General features: G+C 38.5%; 1 protein-coding gene across 1 annotated transcript in view; it reads right to left on the minus strand.

The window, feature by feature from the left end:
- Positions 1–25,137, minus strand: part of LOC118809537 (protein shisa-6) — an 80,394-nt gene that overhangs the window by 24,863 nt on the left and 30,394 nt on the right. The gene's annotated exons all lie outside the window — the stretch shown is intronic.

The raw sequence follows: 25,137 nt of genomic DNA on the forward strand, positions 1-25,137 counted from the left end.
ATAATAAGGGCAGTAGAGACATGTACCACATTCAGATGAAATTTGCTGTATGTAATATTTTTCACCCAAAAGCATCACTGAATCGCTTCTTTTGTTGTGCTGGCTGTGTGCCTCAATATGTGCACTTGATACAGATCATGTACTCCCTTGTAATGTACAAAAAAACAACTTGGGGCCTGTCTCACAAAGCAAGGATGGCTCTTTTTAATCCTAAGGTTTTAAGGCCTAACTATAAAAACTCTCCTTAATCTTAACTGAAAAATAGTGCACTATGCAGAATAAATCAGAAAGGGTGTAATATTTCTTATATGGATCATTTTATCGAAACAGTTTCAAGTCAAAGATAAATGTCAACTTTTAACTAACTTGGACCTTTTTTGCAGAAAATATTTTGTTAGTGACGATTCCTAATGTTACACACTGATTTTCAGACCTTTGGAAACATTTGCTTGAAAGCAATGGGATCTAACTGCAGGGATGCATTCTCATAGGGGCATGGCTAAAATAAGGGTCCGCCTACTGACTAAAACTCTGTTTTGGTAGAGACATGAAAACATGGGACAGACTTTTTTATGAATTTTTATGATGAAACTAAACCTTTAAACATCACTTCAAACAAATCAAAAAAATCTGAAAAAATCTGGAACAAAAAACAAAAAAAGCATTATATCCACAAGTTAATAACAGAAAATATAAAATAGAAATTACCATATAAATGATTTTATACATTTAGTTTATTACTGTTTCAATTTATGCCTTGAGTTTAAATAGATCATGTCATAATCGTTGTAAATTTCTATTGTCTAAATACTTCATTTTTTATAAATTGCTTTTTTTTTTTTTAACTCTAGTTTGACAGTTTGAACTAATTCAGTCGAATGCTCCTTCCAAACATACTGTGTGGCAAAATACTAATAAATGTGTGTTCAAGTATCAGCAGATCCAATTTCATGCATTTTAAGTAGTTTTAGTGTCAAGCTAGTGGCAGCATTCACTTCCAATGAACATCTCAAGCATATAAAGGTTGTCACAGACATAGAAGTGACATTTTTTTACTTTGTTACAATTTCAAACTTTTGCAAATTCAATTTTTTCATAAAATATGTTGTGCTACACACAAAAGTGATCTGAATGCTCAACAGCTCCCACTTATGGAGAACCTTCAGTCTGCCAAACATGGCTTTGTAAAATGTAAAATCCAATTTTTAAATTTTCATTTTTAAATTGAGTAATCAATTTGAGCCACCGTGAGCACCATAAAAGCAAGTTAAACTTAGACGGGGTTCCTAATTAAATTCCAACAAACCTAACAAATGCACCTGTGGTTAACCTGTTATTCAGCAGTTAACAACTTTCTCCATTATCATAGGTTTAGATACTTAAGTTAAGCTATGAGTCATCCTTGTGCGCATATGAAAATGTGATGTTTATGACAAATAGCCAATAACATGAAATATGAGGGGGAATCTTCAAAGATGGAAAAAGAAATTATACTACCTAAATATGAAGTATGTACAATATTTATAACAGTAAAAAGCAACACTGCCATTGGTACCATATTATTGGAGAAATATTTGCTTTATATTCTTGATATCTATATATAATGATTTATTTCCTCCACCGAAATACAGTATTTTTCACATGATTAAGGCCAGAAAAAAAGTCTGGCCCCGACTGGTCAGAAGCTCAGCCCTAATTGGTAGAAGAGCTGTTTATGATCCTGAATACAAAGCTTAAAGTTTAAGTGGAAAACTGTTTTAATGAGAAATCCTGCTTCATGAGACAGGCTCCTGGTTGGGTTAGCAGTCCATAAAAATGTTTTTATCCAGTCAGAGAATCACCTGCAAGAAAAATCTGCAAAAACACTGTTACTCTTTTTTTAAACTCTGGCTTTCTTCAGATCAATACATTTAATCAAGGTACATTTTCAATAATTCAATCTGAATAATGTTCCCCTGCAGAGTCTGATACTGATTTTTGGAAATGCAGGAATAGAAAAGCTTTTGCTCTTGGATTCAGCTGAAAATGCACATTTTCCAATTAAACCATTTTTCTTCATTGAATCAACTGGACCATTTGATTACCCACATATTGCTCGCTATTGTTCAAGTACAAATTTAAGGTTACAGTTTGGCAGGAGAGTGGAAGCACAAGGCTAATTTGTTCCTGCACATTAGTTTACCTTCCGTACAATACAACCTTTAAAACACCTTGGACAAATGCCGAATGACAATAACAACTGCACAACTCACAAGAGACAAAAGGACATAACAGTATATTCTGGACAAACATTACATTTCTGAGTTTTTCTTTGAAATAGATGCACTTTTCCACACAAATATATTGTGGAACATTTGTCAGCTAGGACACTTGACATCCTGTAAGTGATGGTGAAAGAATCGTCCTCACCCTGCCAAATGATGAACAGGATCTCATTCATCGCTTCTAGAAAGGTTTTATTTATTTATTTACCCCCCCAAGCAATGTGTGAAAGATTTGTATTCACTCACAGGACAGCATTTGTTCAATTTTTCTGTGTGGAGAGTCTATGACTATCACTCTCCGAGTGTCAGGCAGACTGAGAGGTGTACAATCTGCTGCTGTTCCTTGACAGGATAATAGTTAACTTTTTCACTCTGAGAATGATCAAACCTGAAGAGGCAGCAGAGTCTGATTTCACCAGCGACATGCTAATTTACCCACATTTGTCCAGGCATGTCACATTTAGCTACATATATTCTAATATGCCATTTCATTATAGGAGCTGTGATTTTTTTCATGCCGAATAGGAATGTGGCAAATGACTACATCTCTCTAAAGACGGTTCATGGTCTTTGGATGTCAGTCCAAGCATTGCTGAACTCTGTTCCCTCTCCTAATTAAAGAGCGAGTCAAAGTGGGGAATGGAGGAATGAAGACAAGCACCTAAAGCATGAGGGTTCTTCACTGAGCTGTGAGTGAGGGAGAGAGAGAGAGAGAGAGAGAGAGAGTGAGGAGAGAGAGTGTTGAGATGAAAGGAGTTTGTGAAGTTGCGAACACTAACGTGCTATTACCACAGGCTAGCAGAGGTGCACCACTTTGATCCATCACTATCGATTAAACATCAACTTTGCACAGCCACCCCCACAGACTGCAGAGAGGCGCCTTCGATTTCTGCACGGGATTCAGCGAGTGAGCAGGTCACAATACCATCCAGTAATCAGCTAGAGCCCACCTCCTAACTCTCTGACCGGTCTATGAATGGTTAACGCTCACACAAAGATCCACTCGGTTTTTGGAGTGTGACTCGAATGCGCCAGCTGAAGATGCATGAACTACATTTCCCACTCTCCAAATCAAACTCAGTGCTCTGTATCAAAGAGGAAAGATGCTCATAGCAGGGGACCCACTCTGGATCTGGGATCTGACAGGCAGCTGAGAGCCACACTTCATCCCGTGGACCACAGAACAGAGGGGGCCACGTGCCTATCAATGCATAAATTCTAAAACAATCCCACACATATTTTTGTTATGGATATCATGCTGCTTATTCTCTTTCAAGAAGGATGTCTGGTAACTTTGGAATTGAATAGCGTCGGTCTAATTGGGCTCTTAATAGTAGTGGGTGCTAAGGCAACATATTTATATCACAGTATAATTAAAATATCTCATGGTTCTGGTATATTTTGGTCCTTTCACTTTTAAACAAGAACCATTTTTAAAAACCAAATTAAAGTGAAATATTTTTATTGTGCAAAACAGTAAAAACAAAACTAAACAATATATAAATGAATATATAAATAAAATAAACTCAGGGCCGGGCGATACGAAAAGAACTGTATATTAACAGGATAACAATATTTAAAAGAAATGTTCATGATATGCAATACTTATTACAATATTTTGACAAACGCACAATGCACTCGTCACATTTAAAAGCTGCTAGTAAAAACTATGAACGCAATGATAGTAAGTCAATATTTCACATACTGTACTGCACTATATCCAATTAAACAGGAGTAAATATGCTCTCTTTGTAAAGAAACATGCTCTGACAAGCTGAAGTACTGAAGTATCAATGCTCGGAAATGCATACTGTGTATCACAATAATAAAAATGGTCATGATAGTGATAAAATATTGCTATATTGCCCACCCCTAGATAAACCTATGTCAATATTGCTTTCTAACACCCTGAGGGCTCGGCAAATTCGGTGCTAAATGTTGTGTCATATCTTAATTTCTAAGGCTGCTTTTTGTTGAACTTCATGTTCCACCTTAAATGGAGAAGCAGTTAGATTGCGGCATCTGTACAGGCACCATTTAAGGTGGACCAAGAAATTCAAACAAAAAGCCAACGTCAACTTTGCTGAATTTCTCAAGTAATTTGTCTCATATGTGTGTTTCACATACAAACCGCGAGAACAATGGACCTCAGTCCAGACAATTATGCAGTTTAAGAACACATCATAAAGGACTTTTCTCAAGAACAAATACAAAAAAAACTTCAGGCAGTTCTTTTTAGACAGTGTGGGAGTAAACAAAAGTGCTCTGGTGACCATGTTAGATGAACACTAACCCCAAAAGACTGGCCATTCCTTTATATCTATTGCCTCGAAAACAAAGCTGTAGCTGCAACAAACTACACAGCGCGAGATGATCAAGGAAATGCTGCATTTTCTTTTTCATTTAACATCCCAAGCCCAACAAGCTAATGTTAGAATAGTTCGCATTGCTTGTTTGTCATTATCCTCGCTTATTTGTGGCATCCTGGTGCAACAGTTAGGAGAAAACTCATACCTGAGGTAGAATTTCAACTGATATACCAGATAGATCACAATATCGCCCACTACCACCTCTCAGAAGTTAGCTAAGATGTATATTTTTCTATTTTGCTAAGTTTCCTGGATATAAAATTGTTCATGCAGTGGTATGTCAGATTCATTCAACTGACTCTATAACAAGAATCCAACTAGGGTCCATATGTCCTCTTTTTACAGGTCATGCCCTTTTTGGGGCCTAAAAAATGCATTTTTAAATTGCCTTATTTGCAAGGATTTAGCTTTGCTTTACTGTTGACATTTGCTTTCTAAAGTCTGCCACGGGTCGCCCCCCCCCCTTCTCATAAACATGAGAAACCTGCATGTTTATGTCTGAATTCCTGCCTTATTTTCTGAATTTACGTGACTTGCTTCTTTATAGTCGACTGGTTTAGTTCTGTGCCAGTGTGATTAGTTCTCTGCAAGCATGGACAAGCTATCAAAGGATTTTGGGGCAGATTAAATGCACTGTCATCTCGATAGCAACGGAAGCTACAGTGAGTGACTGCTATGAAACACAAGGAGGAAGCACAGTAAAACAATAACCCATCTCTTTAAATCAAAGCAAGCAAAGAGACAACTGTGGCAAAAAAGCATCATGGGACCCACTGTGCCTGACATCCAAGCAATGGCAAATGCCTGGCCCCCCTTCAAAAATACTCCTCGCTTCATACCTCTTAAACTACCTCAAAGTATCAGAGCTGTCTGACCACTGGCTGATTGGATTTGAATACTTCATCACCTGACCACTACACGATAACCCTGCCAAAGCAGCACAGAGATGTCACCAGGCTGCTCACGGCTCCAGAGAGCACTCCACCTGCACAACCACGACTCCTCTCCTTAATGGCAGTCGATGTTTGCTAAGATTTTCATTTAGATTGCTGTCCAGAGTAAACAGTCTTACAAGGGCTTTGCCTCTGTCGGCTGTCTTTTATACAATCGGACCGCACAGCAGTGGTACATTTTCGTGAAATCGATAAGCTGAGGTAAACCTAGAAAGGAATTATTGCTGGAGCTAATCTGCAGGGTTAATGCAAACACAGGGGAGCAGAGAGGACATAAGAATCCCAAAGGAACAGCAAGAATCTGTTAAAGCGGTGCTGTCCGACTTAGGTCCTGGAGGGGCTGGGCATTGCAGAGTTTAGCGTTTTTCCAGATTTAACATTACTGATCCAACTCACCAGCTAATCAGCAAGCACGCTGCGAGTCGATCTGGGTCCACTGCACTAATCTCTGCAATGCTGCAGCACTCCAGGACCTGCAGTTTTCCACCTCCTGTGTTAAAACAGCCACCATGCTAAGATCCAGCACAGCATTATGCTCTTTTGATTTAACTCTTATTGCTAAGGTATCTGGCTCTTTTCCTCAAGGTCACAAAATGTTGAACTATCTGCTAAATAGTTACACAATATTCTCTCTTTTCACTGGGAGAAAAGCATGTGATTGTGCTTCATCTCTTTTCTGAGCACTGGAGGAAAATAAGCATGTCTTGGAATGCAGTGAACGACTGAAAGCAGCCCTTCCTTTTTGCATTTTGAGTGAAGTTCAATGGTAACTACCTCATGGCTGCTGTCTGAAGTGCCTACATCTCCATTCAGGCTACAAGGACCCCTTTAACTACATTCAATACCACGAGTAATGAAAAAAGTCAATTTACAAATCATTATAGTCATTTCTACTGCTACTTTTAAGCCGTACCTCGGTTATGCAAGAGGGGTTGGAATCTCTAAGCACTTCATGATTCGATTTCGAGTCACTTAAGCTGTACAGCAGGGGTGACCAACCCTGGTCCTGGAGATCTACCACCCTGCCCAGTTTAGCTCCAACCCTAATCTAACACACCTGATCCAGATAATGAAGGCCTTCAGGGGTTTTGAATATAGAGCCAGGTGTATTGAGTCTGAAATCTCCAGGGTGGTAGATCTCCAAGACCAGGATTGGTCACCCCTGCTGTACAGGATCATTCAGTAAACAGTAAACTGCCAAACTCTGAATATTACTGGATTAGACTGTTAGCCGGTTAGCATCTCCTGGACTTAGTCCTCCTGAGCTCGTAACTAAAATGTTTACTATGATACTACTGAATTGGTCCATACTGTTGTGCCACTGTTGTGTTATGATCCATCTATCTATCTAACCCCAAGGCATTAATTAACATAGTAATAAACTAAATATATACAAAATCATCATTAAAGAACTTTATATTGGAAGGTGGCTGCCCCAAACCCTAACCCCTGAATTTCAACTTGTGAAAATTGAAAATTTATATTTTAAAACATTTTATTTTTTCAATGTTTTTTTTAGTCAGTCGAGTTAAAAGATCTAAATTTATTATGAGCTTCATTTAAATAAACCCTTTTTTAAAAATGCTGTCCCACATTTTTATGTCACTACCAAAGTCCATAAGTGGAGCCTTATTTTAGCCACACCCCTGCATTTTAGAGCAGGAAGCAAGACTTCATCCCCGCCCCTCACAGACACATGGAGCAGTTAGATCTCACTGTCTAAAAATCAGTGTGTTACATTAAGGATCAATACTACCGAAACACATTTACTGCAATTACGTGAACTTTTTGGTGTTTCAATACAAATATTATGATTTTACGTGTGTACAATTGTTCAAAGCTGTATTTGCTAGTCATGTACTGACTAGCATTTTTGAGTTCTGCTCAAAATTAGCTAAAGTTGTCACTACCAAAACAGTTACTGCGGAAACATCTGGTAAAGTTTCAGCAGTGTTTATGATTGTTCTAGTAGTGACAAAATGGAATGTTTAATATTTATTTTAATAAAATAATCATAATTAAGATACAGGGTCAATCCATGCAAAAAGATTTTAGTATTAAGTGCAACTCAGTTAAAAGTCAAAAATGTGTTTTCATCTCTGACTTTGAAGTCAGGTCCTGTTTCAAGAGAGAATTGCAATACACCTTTTCCCATCCCGATTATGCAACTACCCCAAGTGTGCAGAGCAGTGTGCATCCTCCTGTATCCTTCTCTCTCTTCTCCACTGAGTACAACACCCCAGCTTTTCGAGAGCGAGGCAAAGCGAGGTAAGCGGGAGACATCCATATCACAAACATCTGAAAAACTTCGCTGCGTTGTTATTTACGACCTTCCTTTTTTTTCAGCCATCAGCGTCTTAAGTATCTAAAATCAACTGCGATAAGCACTCGGGCGCAGTAATAACTCACATTAATTAAACATCCTGTGCAGTGGCAGGATCTAAGGGGGCCCTTTTGTTCCAAAGCACCAAGACTCACTGCTATTAGCATATTAACAAATCAAGTGGCATGCGAGGCTGAGGCTGGCAGTACCTGTAGTGTGAGAGAGAGAGGGGAAAAGAGAGAGAGAGAGAGAGAGAGAGAGAGAGAGAGATGGTACTGGTGTGATGTCCTACTGAGAACGATAGGCTGTTTACTGCCTGCACCATCATAACGTCGGCATAATCAGAAGCAATGAAGCCATGTGACATGGAGGAGGATGATGCTTTTAAATGTCACCCTCCCCACACACGCAGGTAGCTAAGACAGTAGGACGTGTACATGCAGGGCCACGCAAAGCGAGAGATGTATGAGCAACAGCTCGTCTCTTGATGGCGAATGAAGCCAGCGCTCCGATAGACTTTGGAAATTCAAATAGCGCCTTAAGCATCGATGACTCACTGTGATTAGACAGAAGCACAGCTTGAGTCCTGTTCCATCTTTTTACTTGCTCTTTAACTCAAGTCGTCTAATTGCATGCGTGCCTGTTTAAAAAAAAAAGTTGGCTTGTGTACTTTAGATACGTCTCCCTGGTGGACTTAAAAAAATATCACATTCATCACTTGGTGATAAATATGCAATTGGCAAGAAAATAATTAAGATAACTTGAACAACAGCAGGATGGCTGCTATTCCTTTAAATCTAAACAGCAGTGTTTTAGATCATGCCTGAGACATGCTGAACATCAAATAACTTCCAGATATGTGAGTGCGGGTTATGATACCACCACTCATTTGTGTAGAATAACAAACTCGCGAGGCCGTGGAGATGTAGAGAGAGTAAGAGAGAGAGAGAGAGGAACGGGAGAGCGAGAGATTCTTAATATGAGATGGCAGATTATATTTCAGCGCTGTGCATAGAGCCACATGATCAAAGTGAAGAATGCCGTTTTAATTCAAGGACTCGTACCTCATTGCCGCTCGACAAGCTCATTATTGAGAGCTATAGCGGTAGGAGGCAGGTGAAAACGATACAGCGGATGATAAAAGGCAATCCTACACATGCTTTCTGAGCCACTGATTTGTGCCCCTGTTCCACTCTTCCTGCAGCCTGGGAAGGTACGAAAACGCCACACGGTGCAATTTATGATCCCAGTGCCTTCATCCTTAACCCTTAACTCCTCTATTACTTTCCTTCTGCGACACTATTCAAATATAATTGTGTAATAACATTAAATTAAGTAGTAAGTTAGGAAATTAATTACATCTACAGTTGATTTACATCCTGTATTGACATCAAAATTTGTCTTAATGACAAAAAGAAATGGAAAATTTAAAAGCACCCAGAAGAAAACATTGAAAACAATCGGTAACACTTTACTGTAGGGTTCTGGTCATAAGGCTATATGACACTTACATAAACTTGTCATGACAACTGACATAACCCTACATAACTGTTTATAAATCCTTATTCCAATAGGCATCATCTGTCATAAAGGCTACTTTAGCTAACTTTGATCAAAATTGACAAATGTAACCTTTATAGCAAGTCTGCCTGCTGGAATAAGCATTTATAAACAGTTATGTAAAGTTATGTCAGTTGTCTTAACAAGCTTATGTAGATGTCATGCAGCCCTATGAACAGTACCCTACAGTAAAGTGTTACCAAACATTCTTCACTCAAAAATAAACTGGCTTGACAAGATGTTTGGCGTAGACATGCATGTTTGAGAACTAATAAATTTGAATGTTGGCCAATTTAAAGTGAGCATCTTTAAGCAAACTTGTATATTATGTATGTTAACTTTTATCTTTACACACAATGTTTTTAATAGTTAACTGTCAGCAGCTAAGTTAAGCTAACCAATTAGCTAACCAATCTTAATTCTCTGGGGTCCACAAACTCACCCATGTGTCAAATTTGATGTTTTTGATTATGTGTCTCTATCTTTGTGATAATACAGCACAGAAATATGGTTCAAACATTCCCTGACTCTGTAGGATCTACCCATTCCATTTCATCTTACCACAAGATTGTTTGAGACTCACATACAGATTTATGAGGCTATGAAAAGAGGTCGATACACGTCATCTGCCTCTCACTGTGTGTTCTGTAGCACTATTTATTGTTCATCATATTAAAATTATTTTTAGTACAGTAACCCAGATGAAGCTTAGCTTATTATGAAGCCAGTATAAGTCTGTCTGTTAGTAGTTTCCACACTGAGTTGTGACTGCGATTTTCCAGAGCTTAATTCAAAACTTTATCGCCATTTCATAGTCTAATAATTCTGACCAGCAGCGTTCTAACTGCAGGTTTGTTCTAGCGAGCCTTTCCTTTGCTTGATGGAGGAATGAGCATTTAGAGCTCAGTTGCTTTTAATAGGTATTCGATCATGTAAGCTAATGACAAGCTGAGCATCTACAAAGCATCTAGAGTGGACTATCAAAATAAAGTGTTGCACAACAACTTTAATATTAATGGCAAATTCAAATCATAATAAAATATCTACTCTTCTACTTACATATGCAATGCAGTGTTAATGCAAAGACTGAGAATCCTCAATTATTATGCGTGTTTCAATAAATGACATCATGCTTTTGATATTATAAGGGTGAACCAATCTCTCTTACAAAAAGGGAGATGGGCATAAAAAATAAAAAAGCTCGTGTGTTGAGAGCTCAGTATAAACTGAAACCTCTGGGAATCGTCCTACAGAGCTCAAATGATTAAAAGGGGTTGAAATTTATCATGTTTTGCCAGGTAGAGAACCATCCCAATGTAAAAAGACGAGACACTTTGACAAGTTATGTGAAGCAATTTTCACTCCAGCACAATAACAATAGTTCAATTCTCTTTTTTCTTTTTTTTGGCTATTTTCAGTGCCCCTATTCCAGCATCTAATCAAATCCAAGAGGAAATGCAATTCTTGTAATTGCATTTCATCATTACATGACATGACAAAGATGGAGCAACAGAAAGCAGTGTCACAGAGCACAGGCCTGGCCCAATAGGGGGCTTCACTGCGCCACGGTCACAATCACGATTAAATTACCATCCGGCTGGCTGAACACAACACATATAAGTGGGCAAACTCATGTTTTGAGAGCAAAAGGCCTATGAATATGTAAGAAGATGTTTCCACAAAAGAGAGGAACATCAAATCAAATCTTGACATACTTATTGAGAGATGCAATTTTCCAATCTCTCATTGCCTTTTCTTGAACAAAAGGATCCAGACAAAAGAGTTTGTTAAATATTTATTTTTTCTCTCACATACTGTTGCTTGTTGCTTCGTCTCCTGTGATCTGGGGAGAAACCAACAAGGCTACAATCATCCCAAATCACAACTGTCTGACTCTTGTTATTGTTCACAAGTATCTATGTTGGCTCTGATAACATGGGCTTCTTTAATATTTTCTGCAATTCCATATTTCAAGACGAGGCAGGTACTCGGCTTCCTGCTTTCTCAAAGTTTCTGCTAACGTTACCGTCTTATATGTAACACTAGAGAAAACAGCAAATGGCTGTGAACAGCTGCTGAGAAAAAAAAACAATGCACTGTCTAACGCTTCCAAAAACACCCACCTTCTTCCTCCAACTCTGACACACAATAAATTGTGCAGAGTGTTTGATAAGGACTGAGGTTAATGAAACAGCCACTGCCATTCTGTGCAGCAAAAGGCAAAAAATATCATGAGCCTGTAAGCTCCCACAGGCGCCGTAGAAGCCTTTTCAAAAGTTGCACAGCATAGAAGCCGTGATTACAAAAGCAATAGGAAGCAAAAGGAAGATAAGCCAAAATCATAATTTAGATAATGACAACAAAAAGGAGGGAGTCAAACCAAGACAATGGAATAACTAAGCCGCAACGAACAAATTGAAAACTGCATGAGCTCATGAATGGAATAGTTGCTTCATCAAACAAATAAATAAATAAGCGAATAAATAATGGAGAAAAATTAAAAACAGCCAAGAAATGTTTCCGTTTCCGAGAGGCCATTTGGAGGCGCCAAAATTAAAAATAGCCCCTGTCTAAAAGCGCACCAGATTGTCCATTTATATACAAAAGATTCCAAATATATATTTAAATATGGATAAGGGTGTGCAATATTTATGTCCGTCATACTGCGAGCCATTTTCCTCTGAAACAGGGAGGCATTACTCACAGTCGAAAGACTTCAGATTCTCCATTTAGATAATGCACTGCTGACTTCTGCTGTCTGTTTGCAGAGGAGAGTTTGCACTGTGCATTGTGTATCTGTTCAGTCTTCGGGCAAAAAGCATTTTGTTCTAGTCGCATTAAGAAGCGAGTGACCCGAGCCACAAAATCAAAACCAGCAGCATCACTCTAGGCCTAAACAGCACTCAGGTTTTTTCATTTAAGTATCAGGATGTATTCGTGGAGACAGTTGAATTTGTTATAATATTAACACAGTGGCAAACATCGTATACATTGTAAAATATACTGTACTTAAAAAAATCTCTGAATTTGTGTGGAGACATCAAGCAATTGGTAAAAATACATTAATAAAATAAGATGATGTCAGAATGGGCTGACCTCCGATCAGCTACTTGTTATTGTGCATTTTATGTGGTTTATGCAGTTACTGTACACAGGCTGTTGTTGTTTATTCTCTCTTGAGTGACGTCACTGTATGACTGACACCTTTCTTATAAACATGAGAAATGAAATATATTCCATGATGCGAGATCAGCCATCAGAAAACAGAAATACGTTTTACTGTATTCCTGTATAAGCTGTATAATACTGACATGACAATGTTTAATTACCTCGGTGATATCAGTTTGATCAGTGATATCACTAACATCAACGTTTGCTGTGCAAAAGCCACCAAAACTAATCAAACTGATCAACAGTTAACCGTGTGGAAGGTTCATAGTTCAGAAGAGAGTCAGTTAATGGCTTCTTATCCGGCAGCAGCACCAAGTTACAGCTTAAATCACCGCATCATCACTCCTCTCTCAATGTACGATACATCACTTTGGATAAGGTGGTGTTTTTGAGTGCAAACTGTCATGTATTTTACTGTGTCTATTTTTAAATTTTATCATCTTTTTTTACAGGTTCAAATAACCATGCAGCAAACTGAGAAGAAGCTTAAATATCAACAAAGATCTCATTTTAATTGAACAGTTTGTCATTATTGAGCAATACTCTGATGATTTTAAGTAGAAGAGACATAAAACGTAAAAAACATTACAATGAAAAACATGCAAACAAAAATATCATACAGTAGCATAACAAAAGAGTTAAAGTTAACCCAGTGCTGGGTCAAGGTAACCATATTTTAGGGTAACCCTAATGACTCAGCCTGTTGGGTTTTTCATATAACCTAATGAGGCTGGGTCTGATTAACCCAGCTTGTGTTTTGTTATGCATTGACTCAGTGTTGGGTTATAAATATGACCTATTAGAAATGATGCAAATGTACTTTTATTGTTTTTTTTTTTATTTTTATTTTATTGTTATTATAACAGTAATGTTAGTGTTTGTGTCTAAACCTGAATGGGGGGTGGACTATTGCTGTCTTTTAATTCGGCCACCTTCGGCCTCACATTGAGACACAGCAGAAGCCGGTCATTAATGAGAAGGTCATATGACTGAACCAGACAAATAATTGGTACTGACAAAATCCATGACACAAAGCATACTGTGATGTAAATTAGCATGATAATGGTAACCTATCATCACACTGTCCACCCAGTAAGAAGGACTGGTTGTTTTATCTTACAAAAGCAAGTTACCTGGCTGCATAACGATTTTGAGTTTAACGAACATCGAATAGTAAGTTAACTGAACAACAATCTGTTTTACATTCTGTTAAAATATTATTTCAAGTTCAATAAAATCAACGTTTTAAGAAAGGCAGGTTTTTACGTTAAAGCAGCAAATCTTTTTACAGTGCAGCTCTACTTCTGAGTCAACTACTCTCTTACAGTGAGTTAACCCATATCAGATTACAACCACTGTAAATTTTAATGCAACAAAACACGCTGAGGAATATGTTTCTCGGTGGAGGTTAAGACCAGCTGCTTGGTATTGATCCATGTTACGACTCCAGTGATCTACAGGCCATTTATCTTTTCATGCTTGGGAATGGAGAAGAACCATGTCAATCAATACCTGCCCTGCAAACATCCAGAAGAGTACCATGGAAACCAACACTGCACAATCACAACTAGGTCAGTCCTGGCATAGCAAATGGCCAATTAGGGTTGCTGGATGGACAGGGGACAGCTTTTATCTTCACTAACAGCATCACTACATTCGTACTTAAAAGGAACTCCATGTACTAGGTGTATTCAAGAGAAAAAAGAAGCACATTAAACAGTAGGTGTGCAATAGCAAGGTGCTATCTCTAGTTACAGCAAGCGGGAGCCAATCACAAAGCTGCACTGGCAATTATCTTGATGAGAACATCCAATTAAAATACAATGGGGCAAAGGCCAAGACCAGCAGTGATAACTGATAAGATTAACCTCCAAGATAGCAGAGGTTATTTGTTTGAAAGCTAGCAGTCTAGCCAGATTATCCAACACCGTCCTTTCAGACTCATAGTGTTGAGTTGTCTTCTCACAGTGGAAGGATGGACAGAAACACCTGTGGACTGGTTCAGATCTGAAGCAAGAGTGGAACTTGATTTTCTCCTCTCTCTCAAAGATGAAAGATGAAAGTTCTATCTGATAGTGACAGTTTTGGTGGTCTATAAGGTCTTGCACAGTTGGGAGTCCCGTTTTTTCTATATTGCTCCAGTTTTGGAAACTCCATTTGTTTTCACTTATTTTCCTTTGACTTTACCTCATAAATATCTCCTAAAAAATAAATAACTTGTACTTAACGGCTGTAACGGTTCTGACTGGAAATGAGATGTGGTCTTTGACTTTTCCCCAGTGCTGTAGGTGAATGTAAATAGACATTTCTGATGTAGCTACATCACAGCTATGAACAAATCAATAAATGGTCCATCTTTACAGTCTGTCCCTACATTTTAGAAATAAATTATAGCGTGAATTTGTTTCAAAACACAAGAATGTCAAATTACTACTTATTTCTGTTTGGAAGGTGAAAATAATGAATGAGCTAGGTAACAGTAGACCAGGCTAAGAAGAAGAAAGAGAGGGAAGGCGGAGAAATGCTCACCACAGCTGAAGGACAGAAGAGGGAACCCCCTGCTGTTTCAATAACATTTCTTTTTCACGGCACTGAGGACTCACAGGAGGACAACGCACTGATACAAACCTACCATCACACACACATAAAAAGTCACTATGTGTTCCACATTACTGAACAAACGAAGAGAGAGAAGTGTGTACTTGAACTTTGACTTCATACAACATCATGAGCTGCATGGTATGAGATAGAAGGCCCCCTACAGGCAAGCCTGCATTCTAATGTGTCAAAAAATGTATTTTTTTGATCCAGGAAAAATATTCAGAGGAAAAGCCTTTGGTCTCGTGAAGGAAAAGAAATGACAATACATTTTTTTTTTTCTGAGCGCTCACGGCAAAAAAAAAATCTTTTGAAAGATTCAGAGACGCATTGCCCCTCTTGAGACTTAATGACATCATTAAGGTATAGTAACAGCCAGCTCAAATGAGATTTCATTTCAACTCAATTTCTCAGATTTCTCTTCATCTGATAGTGAGCATTTAAAAGAAAAGAATGTGACACAATCTCTAAAAGCCAAGCAAGAGGTATGAAGATCAATCTCTCAAAGGAACGTTTGGTTCATTCAAGTTCATCCGCAGCACTGCATATACCTACCATCCCTTGAAATGCAGCAGCTTGATATGAGCGCTAATGGCAAATAAAGCAGTATTCTTGGCACATCATTCCACTCGTTTTCAAAGTCAAAATAAAAGGGAGACGCTGATGGCTGGTGCTTTGCAGCAGATGATGCATTTCTTACGTGCCTGCCCTCCAAGCTGTTTTTCAAAGGGCCTGGCCATTGCTCACACAGCTTTAGATATTTGTGAGCAATAGTGATAAGCAAATGGGACCACAGTCAACAGTACTATAATCAATATTGAACGGAATATAAATTATGCATCTGCATATTTGATGTAATGTTTTGAACTACTATGTGCAGATGACACAGGCTCTGAAGAAAATATCAGTCAGTATTGTTAAAATAATTTAAAATGATTGTGTTCAGAGAAGCAGAAGCATAAAAAATAAGATATATGGAGTCATTAAAGATTCCTTTAGAAAATATTGTATGAAGACAGGACCCCAATGAAAAAGGCAATTTGAAATATGAAATATGTTCATTATGAGGAACTGATGCTCATTATCTCTGGTTTATTTTTATTTATTTATTTCTTTTCTGGGTCAGTGAAATTTCATGGTCAAGTTCCTTTACAACCAATTAGAAGACATTAGTTCTGCCCTATAAATTACTGGATAAAAATCAATCAGTGAACTGTTAGACAAGAGTCTCCTTTCTATCGATGTATATCAACAAAATCAGATTACCATTAAATATATAATGTGACTTTCATCCCATTTCAATTTTTTATTTTTCACATGCCCTTGCCAGCTTCAACTCACCTCTCAGAGGTGTGTCACCATTGTGTTAATCCCTTAAAATCTCAGGCTTATGACAAATTAAGGCTTATTATTGAGTTACATGGACTACAATGCAAACTAGCCGAGTTATTCTTAGGTTATAGAAGTGTGTAGCAAAAAACTGGCTGGTGGGCCCAGGCCATTTAAAAGGTTAAAGAAATGGCCACTTACAGTACAAATGGTGAAGGGGACAGTGAAGAGGGTTTTTCAATAGCACTAGTCCTTGGCCAGCTTAGCCTCATTGAGATAATTGGCTAGCCATGCAAACTTTGAATGCTTTTTGAGATGACTAAATATATAATGTACATAAACTTTGTTTATAATTGCTCTGGGGTGTTGAAGCATCACAGTGATTTCTGGGCAAACTCTGCTGCTGAAATTAACACTTTGCACTTCACTGTAAGTCCACAACTAATGATGATTACCATAATCAACTAAATGTAAAAATGTTGACCTAGTAGTCTGTCAATAACTTAATATTTCTCACCTACATAATGTAAAAAAAATGTAAAAATACATGAACTATTCCTTCTTTTGCACAGTGCTCTTTCAAACATAAAACACCTGCCCTATCTTCTAAATCATATTTTCATCAAGGTCGACACGATCAAAAGATCTTCGCCATTGCCCTCAAAAGTAGAACCCTCGGGCGCACACACTCACCGAACAGAAATCAACAGCAAGCAACACTGGAACTATTAAATGGCCACTGAATCCGACTGTGTCAACCTTTCGTCCATACAGCCTTTCTTGAACTTTTTTCCCGCTTTCCATAGTTCCAGTGCTGCTTGCCGTTGATTTCTGTTCAGTGAGTGCAGTGAGTGCCCGAGGGTTCTATTTATGAAGGGAAACATAAAACACCTTCCCTCATCAAAGATAGAGAAAAGTGGTCAACCTCGTAAGACCTCTCAGTTGCAAAAGTGCCGTTTGATTCTGTCACTCTCAATATTTTCTGGTAGCTAAAGTACACTTGCTCTAAAAACACAGAAGCCCAGCCCACCCGGTTTCCCTCGCAGCCCCACCTCCAAACCTGTAGATCACTGCAGTGCCCCTCCCAGGGTGCCCCTCCCATTTTTGAGCATTTTTCAATGTTGAGCCAGGGGTGGAGTTAGCTGAAAACAGTGGGGTGTAGTTACTCTTTAAAAACGAGGGCATATTTCAAAAGCTCCGGTTTTAGTGGCCTAACACTTGTCGTGAGAGTGGGAGGCCAAGACATGGAGAAAGTACATTTTCAAAATGTACATTTTCAAATGTAAATATTTGTGTGCGTTAGCGCACTAGCAATAAATAAATATCATTTAGCCGTGTGGTTCAGACGACAATGCAGCTCATCCCTTCAGTCAACAGTGTTTTACTTTTGCTAAACCAAAACAGAGCTCACTGAAAAGCAGCCAAAACACTGCTCTTAACTTCTGACTACAGTTTTACTACAGTTTACTCACCAGGCTGAGCTTTTATCATTTTCTGCTGCAAATCTGTTTCTCTCTTCATGCTTGACGATCGCACTGTCATCAAATGTAAGTTCAGTTTTACACATCTTACAGAATATCATCTTTTTAGATGATGTTAAAGGGAGGTATTTTATTAGTCGTGCATAACTCTGTAGTGTAGTGTCCGTCATCTATGTTTCCTCTCTTTCAGTCAGGTGAAGTAAACGGGAAGTGCATCATGACATCATGACAACAAGATTTTTTTTTATTACTGACATTATCGATAACACTGATTAGCTGTAGCAGCCCGGCATGCATTTTCATCATGCAAACTGCCAACCGGTCATTGATGATTCATCAAAAGGGCAAACTTAAAACAGTGTTCAACTGACTAATCACGTTCAATCAAGTAATGGAGTTTAATCGACTCATCAAGTCAAATGCTACAGCCTTAGTTGAGCAGAACAAGTTGGAGAGAGACAACATTGTCGCTGGAGTTTCTGAGCTGCGGTGTATAATGACTATTTACTCTCTTCTGTTTGTATCAGAAGCACAGGTGACACATAAAAGTCCAGTCATGTTATATCACAGCTCTATGTAGTCACATACCATCAACAATATACTTCAGCAACAAGCATTTTAAAACTCTTTTCAGGCTTTGAAGAAAAAGCAGAGTGCGAATTTGTCAAGAGTCTGTGAGGGTTTATTGTAGGTGAGATGTGGGATGAAAGGCATGCGAGACTTCACAGAAGCTGCCGCTGTTTAACGCAAGGAGGAAAGTATTATGCGAGGGTGGCAGCTGCATGGAAAGTAAGTTTATCTGTCCATCTCATGCAGCTCATACTGTAGCTGCACATAGATGCTATCATGCTCTCAACTATAGACTATGATATCAATCCCGTATACTCAGAATATCTACACACAGTATCTTGACAGTTGTATGAGTTTGACATGACTCCTAAGAATCACAATTATTAGTTATGATGTGATTTTATATTAATTATTTCTGACTCATAGTTCAATGAAAGAATTGGAGAAATTCTGACAAAAGTGCAGATTCTAAACTTACAATACCACATAAGTAAAAGAGGAGATAATTTACTCTGAGTTGAATCTGATGAAAAAGTTCTTGTTGTCTGTGTAGTCTTGTTAATGTTGTTAAAGTTCTTGTTCCTTAATTTTTGTCATTTTTTCCACATTATAACAAATGGGAATCTATCAATACAGAATGTAAATCAAATTTAAATGAAACTCATTATGTAATTCACTTAACCATGTACTTAACCACAATTACATTAAGTACAAGATATTCATGTTTCAGGGAATATTTCCAAGGAAATAAGAAAATAGACAATCCACTTGGGGGAAGTTGAAGGAAAATAAGTGAAAAAATGTGACCTGGTAGACCACCAAAGCTGTCACCATCAGATAAACAGTGCTTTCATCTTTGAGAGAGGAGAAAATCAGGCTCCACTCTTGCTTCAGATTTGAAAAAGTCCACAGGTGTTTCTGTCCATCCTTCCACTGTGAGAAGAAAATGAGTCTGGAATTATGTGCAGCTATCAAGAACACACACAAATAAGTTGCTGCTGTTCTCAGAACAATGGACTGACCACCCCAGAGTCCAGACCATCACTGCATGTGTTTGGATTTCATGGTTTGTAAGAAGCGGAAAAATGAAACCACTGAACTCAGCAGGTGTGGAAAAGACTTTTACACAGTACTGTACATAGTAAATATGAGGGGTTTATGAACGCTTCATATTTACCATGATTAAATATGAACTTTCAAGCATTTTTTCATGATGTATGTTGTTGGGAGTGGCCTTTACACATACAAAAAATATCGGTATATTATGATCAATACCACCTTTATTAGAGAAATACAAATGTGTTTTCCATTATATGTCAGTCGCTTTTCAAAAACTTTATATCCAAAATACATTAACATTATATCCAAAATACCGCAAACTATTCGTTTATGAATTTAAACAGCAAAACAAAACAATTGAGCTCTAAGGGTTAACATTAGTGATGAGCAGCAGTTTGAAGGTCATGATGACTTAACTTCTATGTGTTGCTGAGCCCAAAGGGACACGGCAAAGAGGCCATTGGGACAGCACAAAAAGTCTGGGACTTCAGCACGAATGCCCCGAAGGGCCCCCCTCCCTCCCCATATCTGATGCATGACTGGCTTCCTCAAGTTTAATTAAATATTTTCATGCTTGAATCTCTTGCAGAAACTGGGCTCAGCAGCAACAGCGCAAGCTGCGGACAGGGATTTCTCTCGCACAGCTGACGAAGCAGTCGCCATGCGCTGTGAGACAGCAGGACTTCACACTCCGAGCTTCTTCTCAGAAGGTTAATACAATTCTAATTACATCTGATCATAACTACACTTGTAGTGTTCTGGCTTGAGTGCGTGTTCAGCATGTGCATCCTTCGGCTCATGTAGAGTGAGCGGTTCAGAACTGAAATAAGAGATGTGATACAGTCGAGACAGGTATAAGATGAATATAATACAGATTTAGCCATCTTACTCACACCATATTTTGGGTATGCACAGAATAAATTTACCCCTTAGAAGTGGAGTTTGTTATACTATTCAAATATGATTATGTAACTGCACATGCAATTACACAGTAATTAAATATGTATTACAGTTACATAGTAATTCGATTTGTATTATACTACATAGTAATTAGATTTGTATTACATAGTATTGAATGTAATATTTCAAACTGATAAAGTCCTATAAGGCGGCCATCTCTTTTTTAATGGGGAGAGACCTAAAAACTTGAAACTGAAGGTCAAATTATTGTTTCAAAATATTTGATATGAAATCCAATAACGCACAAAAACATGTTTTTTTTTAATTGTTCTAGCAACTGCACTTGCACAGATCTCGACAGTGAGGGGGCTTACCCCCATCACATTAAAGCAGCAAGCTAATTGGCTCTTCTTCCTGAAGGGTGGGACTTTCCCGCATAAACAGACGCCATGTTGAGAGTTACAACCTTTTATTCATTCCACTTCATTTCAACGAGTGAAAAAGTCTCTTCCTTCATAACATCCCTGCTGACAATGCCATATTTTCGTACTCTGGAAGAGCAGAACGTTTCAGTTGTAATAAATGGGAAATAAAAACTACAATAAACGCTCCTAAAAGCTATTCAGGTACATGTGGTCCCAGTTTATACAATTTATTTATCGACACTGGCAGATACTTTATGCACTTAAAAAATGATTTCCACCTTCCCACAATTCCCATATCGGTGTCTCATCACTGGAAAAATGGGTTAAACGCATGTTAAAAATGAATATGCACCATAGAGTCAAATAACTTTTTTACGCCTATATCTACTGCTAAACTATATTCTAAGATACAGCCATTTCTGACTCTGTCTTACCCGGGTTTAAGCTATATTACCACAAAGCACTTCTCTGACACAGTGAATCTGCAACATCTTGTTAACATATTTCTCAATACTCATCTGTTAACTAAATATTAGATCAATCAATAGTGTAACCACAACTAGGCATTCTTTTGAAGCAAAGTCAGCCAGGACAATTTTGCTATTTAAGTGAACGCAGCTAGCTAACGTCTTTGCAAGTGCTGCTCACTCTCCTGCTGTCTCTTTCACTCACTCTCCCGCCTGACCTGATCTGTGTTCACTTAACGGTAAAATCAAAGGCACAGATTAATAGAAATGCTCAAAATGTACTCTGGCAGGGGTCCATACACCTTGGCACACTGCCAAAGTATAACCTATGTGCGGGAAACACTGAAAATGTGGGGAAAATGTTAAGTGATGTTTTTTCTTTCCGTGAAAAAAGACTGCACAAAAATAAGGTTTCATCCAAATCATAACAAAACAACTCCTCTACTATTAACAAATGCAAGTGTGGTATTAGTAGTGGGAGATAAACTACATCTACATCTACAGTTAGTATATCGGTTGAAATTTTTCTTAAGGTCTTTGTTGTCATTACACCGGAAAACACAGATAATGCAACATGCCCAGCGCAAAACACAGCTGTTTTCAAAAACAGCTTTTTTGAAAAATCTCTACATCCACACTAGAGTGCAAAAATGACTCAAAAAAGCTAGCATGACCCTGCCAACCCAGCAGGGGGAGATAATATCTCATAAACACACCTCAAGAACGACATTGTGAGCATAAGCACTGCGCAAAACACAAAGCGCGTCACGAAGCAAAAGCAGAAACTTCATAACAGCATGATGGCTGTGTGTTACGCTCAAAAACATTAACCAACAGTGTGTTTGGACTTGGTAATGTGTCGACATTAAATAATTTGTGTTATCTTTAAGTAATCCCTTTATGTAAAATGGGCAAAAACTGAACTGAACACTGAGGTAACAAAACACGTGTATACCGACTCAGCGCTATTTGAGTGCATCTGCGTTATTTAAATGGAAATGTGTGGCATAATCGAATAACGTCCCTACAACAATTTATTTTTTTGACTGTACAAGCACTGTAGACTTTGACCTACAGGTTTGACCTATAGGTTTGACAAACCTCCATAATCCAATATTTCACAAAGTCAGATTTTTGCTAGAAAATAAAAGCTTTAAAAAGTGAAAGAAAACCTACCGTTCACTGTCGTGGCGTTACGTTGCCATGACTTTGTCTGAGCAAAATCTGGTCTGAACCATGAGATGGTCTCATGGTTCAGACTTTTGGACGAATTACAGGAAGTTAAGGCAGGCTATTGTCACATGTTAGACAACAGAAGAAGAAAAAGAACTGTAAGACAAGTAAAAATAAGCTGCAGTAGCACACAAGGAGAGGAAACTAAATATGTAACTGCAACTTGGTCCGACAAAAAAGTCAAAAGTCAGCTTGAAAAAATGCAAAAAACTTTTACCTTATTTTCTAAGAGGATGAGAAAGACAAGATATGACAGGATGTGAGAACAATGCCACCTGAAGATAAAGAAACTGCAGCAGAAGTATATAAAGGTAGTATAGTGGCAACAAAATTAATCTGTTCATTTATTTTTACCCATTCAAACGGAAAAGGCTATCTACCAAACAGACATGTCGACGCCAAACGCACGCTCTTCTACAAACCAATCAATGTCAAGTACCTTAATTTTATATATTTTTTGATTATCAAGGTACAAACAATGTACATATACCCCCAAAGGTACAATAGTGGTTTTACAGTTCAACTGTGTAGCTTAAATAAGTTACCATTCCCCCCTTTTTTAGATTATGTTATTTTATCTTCTATTTTATTTTGTACATCATTTTACATTAAAAAGCCAAACTATGCTTTATTTATGTTTTAGTGACCTATTTATTTTAAATATAGGGCATCAAACAATGCCATGCCATGCTTATAGAATACATACATACATCATCCAAACCGCTTATCCTTCTGGGTCGCGGTGGGGTGCTGGAGCCTATCCCAGCTGTCATTGGGCGGAAGGCAGGATACACCCTGGACAGGTCGCCAGTCCATCACAGGGCAGACAGACAGACATACACATTCACACTCACACCTAGGGGCAATTTAGCATGTCCAGTTGGCCTGACTGCATGTTTTTGGACTGTGGGAGGAAACCGGAGTACCTGGAGGAAACCGACGCAGACACGGGGAGAACATGCAAACTCCACACAGAAACGACCCTGGTCGCCCGGCCTGGAAACGAACCCAGGCCATTCTTGCTGTGAGGCAACAGCGCTACCCACTGCGCCACCGTGCCGCCCTGCTTATAGAATATTTATAAAAAATGTTAAATATACTCTTTTTTTGTTACAAGGGCTCAAGAGTTTCCCGGGAAAAGGTACGTATTTGTACCTTTTCACAACCTAATGTTTAAAAACATAACCATAAAATGAAAAAGTTCCTTTTTTCTAAGATATATTATACTATTACATAAAATGTTTGGCCATATCATCCTCTACTATGTGGTATTGTTTGAAAGTTTTTAATCGACACTTCAGATACAATTTCTCCACTTGTTTCAATGAGCTATGAGTGAGAACTGCACTCAAATTACAAAATGGTTTTTATATTGCCTCCTTCTATGGGTTAACTAACATTTCATATCTCACATCCTTACCACAGCTTTGGTACATCTTCTAGGATGTCTTTTAGTAAAGAGCTGGAAAACATTGTGACTGGTGCGCCTCTGGATAACAGCTTGCTACATGCAAGGCCCGCCTCCACCTCCAAGGGTGGTGGGATCTGTTACTGGTTACAAAGTTGTTTAAACGAGCCAGACGGGATATTAATAGAGCAGGGACAGCCGACAACACTCTCGCAGGAAATAAATCAATATGGTGCCTTTGAGATGCGGCGCGTCGGAGACGCATTCAAAAAAGCCTGTGCGCAGACCCGTATTGACGTGATGCAGGAATAGCGACGTGATGCACCGCAAGCTGCTCAAAATGCGAAGTCAGTGGTTATGACAGTGATAGATAATAAAATTATTCTCATTCCTAACAATAAGAGACTATATTAAGACAGTTGCATGCAAAAAATCCATAATACAAGCTTGCTATTGTGAATCAGTGGTGTGAATATGTATGCATTGGTCCATGTGAAAAGGCTGGAGTGCAGATTAGACAGCAGCTATGGAACTGAGAATGAAAGTGGCACTGTGGCAGAGAGAATCTTTCTCCTTGTGTCTGCTGAACTCGGCTCCCAGGGTCACGGCAGCCGGGAGAGAGGCTGAGCACTCAAGGGAATCAACCTCGCTGCCACACAGACTGACATCCAAACACCCTCCCACAGCCAGGACACAAATTTCTGTACCAGCCTCCATTTTGTAAAAACCATGTCAGCTGAAAAGAACAAAAGTGAGGCAAATCCAAAGAGTTTTAAAGCCTTGCTGGTGGCTATATTTCACAAACACAGTGCATTCCATTTAGTAATGAAAAAGCTGGCAAAACTCCAAAACAAAACAGAGAACCACGTACACTGTATGAACATCTCTCCTAACTAGTGAGTTCAGGGATTTCAGCAACATCCGTTGCTAACAGTTGTATGAAATCAATAATATAGCCATGCAATCTCCATAGAAAAACACTGGTAGCAGAATGGGGTACTGAAGAGCTCAGTGACTTTAAGTTGCC

The sequence above is a fragment of the Colossoma macropomum genome, unplaced genomic scaffold (assembly GCF_904425465.1).
Source record: "Colossoma macropomum unplaced genomic scaffold, Colossoma_macropomum, whole genome shotgun sequence".
Taxonomy (NCBI): domain Eukaryota; kingdom Metazoa; phylum Chordata; class Actinopteri; order Characiformes; family Serrasalmidae; genus Colossoma; species Colossoma macropomum.